This window comes from Nicotiana sylvestris, chromosome 5, assembly GCF_000393655.2.
Source record: "Nicotiana sylvestris chromosome 5, ASM39365v2, whole genome shotgun sequence".
NCBI lineage: Eukaryota > Viridiplantae > Streptophyta > Magnoliopsida > Solanales > Solanaceae > Nicotiana > Nicotiana sylvestris.
Window position 1 is genome coordinate 59,564,878 of NC_091061.1, and position 8,181 is coordinate 59,573,058.

Sequence of the window (8,181 nt, forward strand, 5' to 3'; positions counted from 1 at the left end):
TTTCAGCTCTAATCCATGTATTTAACTTGGAAATAAGTAGAAACAACTCACCTTTGATGCTTGATGAAATTCCCCTTGAAATTCTCTCCAAAATAATCCAAGCCAAATGAAAGAAGTGAAAGAAATAAGCCAAATCCGTGTTTAAAAGAATCTGCCCCTGCTTCGTCGAGTTGTACCTTGCACTTGTGCTATACAAGTTGTACATCCTATTAAAAATTTTCCTTGTCGGACATCTTCTGTTTAAACACCCATAACGTCTTGTATAAGTATCCAAATGACAAACGGATTGAATATTTAAAAACTAGACTCGAAGATCTTTAATTTGATAGTTTGTACACCATATAACTCTTTATATATCCCGAGATATGAGCTTCTAAAGTAGGCTCCCCGAATCAGAAAATTGCAGCAGAAATTTCTGCAGCTTTTACTTTTCTTTTTGGTCCGAATTTCATTCCGTTAATCTTCCGAAATCCACCCGAGACCCTCGGGACCTTAATCAATTATATCAACATGTCCCAAAATATCATTCAAACTTTTCCCAACCTTCGAAACACCCAAAATAACATCAAAACATCAAATCATCATCGAATTCAAGCCTAAGTTTCCAAAAACTTTCGAAAATACACTTTCGATCAAAAACCCGACCAAACGATGTCCGAATGACCTGAAATTTTGCACACACATTACAAATGACATAACAAAGCTACAGCAATTCTCGGAATTGCATTCCGACTCCCGGATCAAAATCTCACCTATCAACCGGAATTCGCCAAAATACTAACTTCGCCAATTCAAGCTTAATTCTACACCGGTCATCACAAAAATATTCCGGACACACTCCTAAGTCCCAAATCACCTAACGAAGCTATCCGAACCATAAAATTCACATTTCGATCCCTCTAACACATAAGCCAATATCCGGTTGACTTTTCCAACTTAAGCTTCCTTAAAAGAGACTAAGTGTCTCAAACCTTACCAAAACTAGTCCGAATGACTTCAAATTTTGCACACAAGTCATATTCGACATTACGGACTTGCACCAACTTTCGGAATCGCATTCCGACCCCGATATCAAAATTTCCACTTCCTGTCGAATTTTCTCAAAAACCTTCAAATTTCTATATTTAGCCAAATGACTTCAAAATGACCTCCGGACATCCGAATTCACTTCCGATCACGCTCCCAACTCCAAAATCACCATACGGAGCTATTCCCAGACTCGGAATCTCAAACACACATCTATAGCTCTGAAATGCCTTCCAACCCAAATTTATGAAATTCTTCTAAAATACTAAGTTCCACAATATACGCCGAATGCTCACGGTTATCCAAAACCAAATCCGGACACACGCCCAAGTCCGAAATCATCATACGAACATGCTGGAACTTTCAGATCTCAATTACGAGGTCGTTTACTCAAAATTCTAATCCTAGTTCATTTCTTCAATTTTAAGCTTTCAAAATGAGAATTTCCATTTAAATTTGACTCCAAACTTCCTGAATTTTAATTCTGACCGTACACACAAGTCAATATACCTGAGATGAAGCCGCTCATGGCCTCAAACTGCTGAATGACGCGTCGGAGCTCAAAACGATCGGTCGGGTCGTTACAGTCCTCTCTTCTTCGGATTTACAAACTATATATAGAAAATTTAAACGACTCTTTACTGTTCATGAATATGACTCGTACTATTTACTTTACGACTTTTTTTACATGACTCTTACTATTCACAAACGACTCTTACTGTTTACAAATGACTTTTCATGAACGACCTTTACTGTTCATGAATATGACTCGTACTATTTACTTTACGACTTTATTTTTCCAATAATAGATGTTTTCCCCATTTTGTCTTCTTGCTGATATCTTCATTCCAGTTGTACTTCTGGTACATCGTTATCTTCTCCGTCGCATTTTGAACATATATGATCTGGGTATTTGTGTCCTACTAATTTGCAGTATCTTGTCAATAATTCATTGGAAATAAATCCTTTCTTTAGTGCTCTTGTAGTTGGTTGTATCTCTGGTTTTAGTACTGATAAAATCCATTTTTGGACTTCATCCATATCTCCTTGTCGTAGTTCTCTTGAATTTGCAAATATCATTAGTTGGCCTCTTGAGTAGTAGCTCCAGATAGCATTTTCTTGTAAATAATTGTTGGCTAGCTCTTGGATAATAGTTGTTATCCCAATTATTCTTTTGTTGGCATAAAAGCGTGGTATCTCGATTTTTGGTATTTCTGGTTGTTGTTCTATTTCTTCTGGTATTATCATATCTCGTGTCAATCCTATTTTTACAACTTGTATAATAGGTTTTATCTCATCGTATAGTATCTCAGCTGGTGCTGTATAGAATTTTATAAAAAATAAATTTCCTTTTGTAATTCTTTTGAATGTAATAAATGCTTTATATAGCTCTGGTATTCCACTTATCTCTTCCCCATCATAGGTATATACCGTGCTAAGTAATCCGTAATTGTAACATGTTTTTACTAAATTGGCTCTAGTTTTTGGCTGTGCAATAAGCCTATTATATCCTTGGAGTTTTTGGGTTATATAGTCCTGTGTTGGATCTGTTGTAGTAGTTGCTCTGGGGTTCAGGTTTAGGAGTATTTGAATTTTGTATATATTCTCTATATAGGTCTGAGTAATATGGTTGTATATTTTCTTATTTTGGTGTAGGCTGTTGGCATAGGTTGAGGTTTGTGGTGTTGTAACTATTGTTTCTTTTGGCCTTTTCAGAGTAATTGGTTTATCAAATATGTTGTTTAAATTGACATTGATATGTGGCTTCTTGTTAACTTGTACCTGCAGCTGTATATAAACCAACTGTGTTATGGGTTTTTTGGAGTTTCCCAACGTCTCCTTCTAACTCTGGAAGTTTTGAGTCTTCCGATCGACTTAGCTCCGCATTTTTATAGTCATGCTGCTGACTTGACTGGCTTTCCTCTAGCTGTTGTAATCTTTTTCCCATACCATCCATCTGTAAAGATAGAGTAGTAAGGATTGCAAATATATCTTTTGATTCTTGGCTTTCATCTGTTTAGGTACCTTTGTCTTGATAGGTAGTCTGCAATAACATTTTTGTCAGTCCTTATTACTTCAATTGTAAATGTAAAATTCTGTATATTTAATACAAGTCTTCTTATTTCCTTCGTAGGTACTAAATCTTGTACTTTTCGTGTTATCCACCATTTTACTTGTGTATTATCTATTCTCACAATAAACTTGTTATAAACGATATATGGCTCAAATGCTAACAAACATTTACATAATCCAAATAGTTCTTTCCTATTTATCTCCCATTTTAATTGTGGTTCCGTGTATAATCCTGAATAATATCTACAATGGTGTTCAATCTTTTCATTATCATATTTATATTTTAGAACTCCTCCGTAGCTGTGATCACTAGAATCAGTTTCTACTATGTATGTGAACTGTCTTTTTTCATCTGGAAAATATAGTTTTGGTAATATTTTACACATATTTTTTTATCTTTTTTATATGTATTTTATCTTTTTCGTCAAAATGGTATTCTACATCCTTTTTTTATTTTTTCTGTAATGGTTTTAAGTTTTCTGCTAATTTAGGGATATATTCTCTTACTTGGTTAACTAATCCTAAAAATGATTGTAACTTCTTTTTTGTATCAAGTGTTTCATTTAAGTTAATTATTTTTTGTACTATATGAGTTTGCATTTTTATTCCATTTTTATCTATTTGTATACCTAAGAATTCTGTTTGATTTTTCATCACCTCTGCTTTCTTTTTACTTAAACTAATTCCTGATATTTCTACAATGTGTATAAATTTTTCTAGTAATTTTATATGTTCGTTCTCTGTTCTAGAGTATAACAGTATATCATCTATATATATTATACAATTTTCTAATTGGTTAAAGTAGTTATCCATAAAATGTTGGTATCTACCTGGTGCATTTTTATTAAAATCCTTGTGGTACTGTGAATGCTCTTAACTTTTTAGATTCGTCTTCTAGTTTTAAATGGTAAAATCCTGATTTACAGTCAAATTTACTAAAATAGTTATATCCTTGTATTTATCTGATTTTTAGTATTTTATTTGGTATCGGATAATTATATGTTTTTGTTTTTGCATTTAAATTTCTATAATCTACAACCATACAACTTTTCCCTCGTTTTTGTTCGCTATGCTTATTTACTATAAATGCTGGGCTAGTGTGTTTACTATTACTTTCTTATATGTACTTATTGTCTAATACTTACTGTATGTGTATTTTAAATTCTGTTAGATCATTAAAATTGTATTTCAAAGGTTTTTGTGTTATTATACTATTTTCATCTATTAGTTCAATTTTTATTTTTGTTTTATGTTTTTCCCAACCTTGTAGTGGATTATCATTATATAGTAATTCTAATTTATCTTGGAGTAGTTTTATCTTGTTTATTGAGAAAATAATTATTTCTATATTATGGTTGCTTTGTGTCATATTTTCTAATTTCTGGGTAATTTTTTCACTTCCCTTAATCCAGGATGTTGTTTTTCTCAATTTAATATTTACTCTTTTTGCTCCTAATTTTTGCTTACACGGATTAGTAAACCACCAATGTGTTTTTATTATAATATGTGGGTATAACTTATCTAAAAATGGCATTCCCAATAATATATCCTTTTTTGTGAATTCATAACTATATATTTCTTCTATGGTTAATATTTTATCCCATATTTGTATTTTTAGATTCCTTGCTTTGTATGTTATCATACTTCCCTCATTATTAAATCCTGTTACTACTATGGGTTTTTTTAGCTTTTCCCATTTACTTTCTGGTAGACAATTATGCCTACACATGTTAGCTTCTGCTCCTGTATCCATCATAGGTGTATAATATCTATTATAATATCCTTCTATTATTATTTTGGCAAGTATATATATTTTTGGCATTATATTAAGGTTCTTTTTATTATTATTTTCTTATTTTCATAACTTATTGTTAATTGCCTATCTTCTAACTTATATGGTTTGACTTTTTCTAACCATTTTATTCCTTGTGTAATGTTTTTATCTCCTTGATATATTTTAAAATTTATTAATATTGGTATTCCTCCTCCAATAATTAATTCATTTTCAGTTGTTTCTTCATTTTTTCTTAATGCTTTTGGTAGCTCTGAATTTTGTTGTTCTATTGTCACTATCTCTTTTTCTAGTATCAGTTCTCTTATAACATAATTCTCTTCTTGTCCTGTATTTATTAATATTAAATATTTTCTTTGGTCCATTATTCCTGTTATATAATAATGATGTGGGTTTATTTCTTCTATTTTTTGTTCTATTAATTTTTGTGGAGTTATGTAATCCATTCTTCTTGATGTACTTATTCTTGATGATGTCTCTGGTATTTCATTATTTGTTCGTTTTGACGTGCTTAATCTTTCTTTTACTATTTCTAAATCTTCTTCTATATCCATTTCCTTATAACTGTAATCATTATTGTCTATAATTGATACTATTCTTTCGAATGGATTTTCTATTTTTATTTTTTTTTATTTTATTTTTGGCTGTTATCTTATGTTTTGTCGTTAATACATATAGATTTTTACATCTTGCTGTGAATATCTTACTTCCTGGTGCTAGTTCTATTCCAGACATTTTCCAGTATAGCACTAATGATTTATCTATATTTTTATCATCTATTGCCACTGAATAGTTGGCACTTATTATGAATTTGAATTTTTGGTATATTAAGTTACCTCTTACTGCACTTATTATACTCTTTTCTATAGGTTGTACAATTCTATCGTCGGCCAGGTATATTTCTATAGGGGTATCTATTCCTTCTCTAAAACATGCTTTTATTAGTATCTCTGTTCCTCCTAAGTGTACATATTTTATTGGATTTTTTGCTTTTATATCTTGTATTTCTTTATTTAATAGTTTTTTATTTAATATTGGTATTCTTGCTTTATCTTTAATGTATTTACAGTCTATTATATGTTCTCTTTGGCTTACTACATAATATTCTTCTTTTTGTCTTTTGAACCAATTCTTTATTGTTGGTACTTCTAGTATTTTGTCTATGCTTAGATCCAATTCTTTTCCTTTTATTTGTTCAAATATAGTGGTGTCAAATATTATTTTCTGTTCTGAAGATTGTTCATCTTGGTGTTCTTCTTGTTGTATAATTTGTATATCTTTTTCAGTCATAATTATCTTCGTCTGATTCTTCTATTTCATTATTATTTATTTCCTTTTCATTTTCTGAGAACTCGTTTTCTGATATCTCATATATGCTGTCTTCACTGCCTAATTCATAATCTACATACTCTATTTGTGTATATTTATCATTGTCTATAATTATTTCGGTAATTTATTTTTTTCTTTGGGTTTTTTGGTAATCTGCAATCTTTAGCTAAGTGTCCTAGCTTTCCACAATTGTAACAAGTACATTCGGTTAATTTTTTCTTTTTTCTATATGGTTTTTTATGTTTGTAATTTTTTACATATCTTCCTCTTGGTTTCTTATACTTATATTTTGATTTATATCTTTTTCTCTTTCCTTCTTTTTTGTAATATTTATCTGTGCAACCAAATTGGGGTGCTATTCTATTTTTGCAGCATGCCAAATTTTTTACTAATATTTTATCCATTTTGATATTTTCTTTATATTTTTCACATAACTCTATGAACCAGTTTTGTAGAAATTTTATTCGAGCTCCTAGAGTATCTGTTAGTTCTGCTTCATTCCAATTTTTTATTATTTTTGAGATAAAAGGTTCTGGTAATTTGGTAAAATATAATTTTCTTATTTCCTTACTTTCATCCGGACTATATGTTCCTTTATAATAATAGTTTCTAAATGCACAAGTATATTCGTCTATATAACACATATTACATATTGCTAATTTTGTCATTAAGTTTCTATTTGTAGTCTTTTCTTTATTTTGTTCTTCTACTTCTGTTGTCATACTACTAAATTCATTTCTTATTGCTATTTTATATTTATTCAATATATCTGTAACTGTGGTTGCAGTTGTACCATCAAGTTTTTTATTACTTCTTAATGTCTCTAAGCTTTCACTTGTTAAATTTTGTAACCATAGTTTTACCGTTCCTATAAGTGTTCTTTCTATATATCCTGGTGTTTCAGCAATTACTATTTTATTATCTATTAGTTGTTTTGAGATATACCCTATTCATAATTGGATTGTTTTATTTATATCTGCTACACAATCTAGATCTAAAAAATTGCATTGTTCAGTTATCTGTCTTGGTGTCCATTTCCTATTTAGCCTTTTATCCCATAATGTTTTGTTTCTATCATATGAATCATAACTTACTCTGTAATAGGTTGGGTTTAGTTGTCTTGGATTTTTTACTCCTGATGTGCTTGGTTTATCCTCGGCCATATCTCCTGTGTTTATTTCTGGATTATTTATCTTTTCTGTTTTTTCTATAAGTTCTGTGTACGTTTCACTTGTTTCTGAGTAGTTTTCTCCTAGATCTTTGTCGTTATCACTTTGGTCATTTATCTCGTTTATGCTTATATTTGGTGGATTATCATGTACCTCTTCTAACTGTAATTTAAATTTCTCTATCTCATTTGTCAGTCTTAGCTCTTGTTCTTCTTCTTTACGTTTTTCTTTTCCTTTTAGTTTATTCGTATATAGCTGTTTTAGCATTTCTAATTCCTTTTCTAATTCTGTTATTTTAGTGTTTTTTACTTCCTCTATCTGTTGTATTTTTTCTTTAGCTTGCTGTTGTATTTCTTTAATTTCTCGTTTTCTATCTATTTCTTCGTTTTCTTTTGTTATTCTAACCCTTGCGGTTAAACTATCTTCTAGTTTTACAGTTTCTTTTTCTAACATTAAGTTCAGGTTATTTCCTATTTTTTTGTATCTTCTTCCTAAGTTGGAAAATATTATTGTTATTTTTAATCCTTCTGGATTTTCATATGTTTTCTCTTCTAATGCGAACTCTTTTTTATTCATCTTTTATTTTTAAGATAGCAAATATATTTATATTCTGTTTTAGATATTATATCTATTAATTCAGATAGCCTAGCTTTGTTTATTTTTGTAATACTTAGGTATTCATATTCTAGGTATAGTTTCTTTAGTTTCTTCCTTATTTTCCTTGATTTTTTAGTTATTTTAATCTGCCTATTTTCTGTAATTGACTCACTGTTTATGGATATTTTTTGCGGA

The 8,181-nt window shown here is 30.1% G+C and overlaps 2 pseudogenes; both read right to left on the reverse strand.

Moving 5' to 3' along the window:
• Nucleotides 1-1,869: 1,869 nt before the first annotated feature.
• LOC138891100 (uncharacterized) lies at nt 1,870-3,082 on the reverse strand (annotated as a pseudogene).
• Nucleotides 3,083-6,106: 3,024 nt separating this feature from the next.
• On the reverse strand, nt 6,107-7,965 carry LOC138868709 (uncharacterized; annotated as a pseudogene).
• Nucleotides 7,966-8,181: the final 216 nt, after the last annotated feature.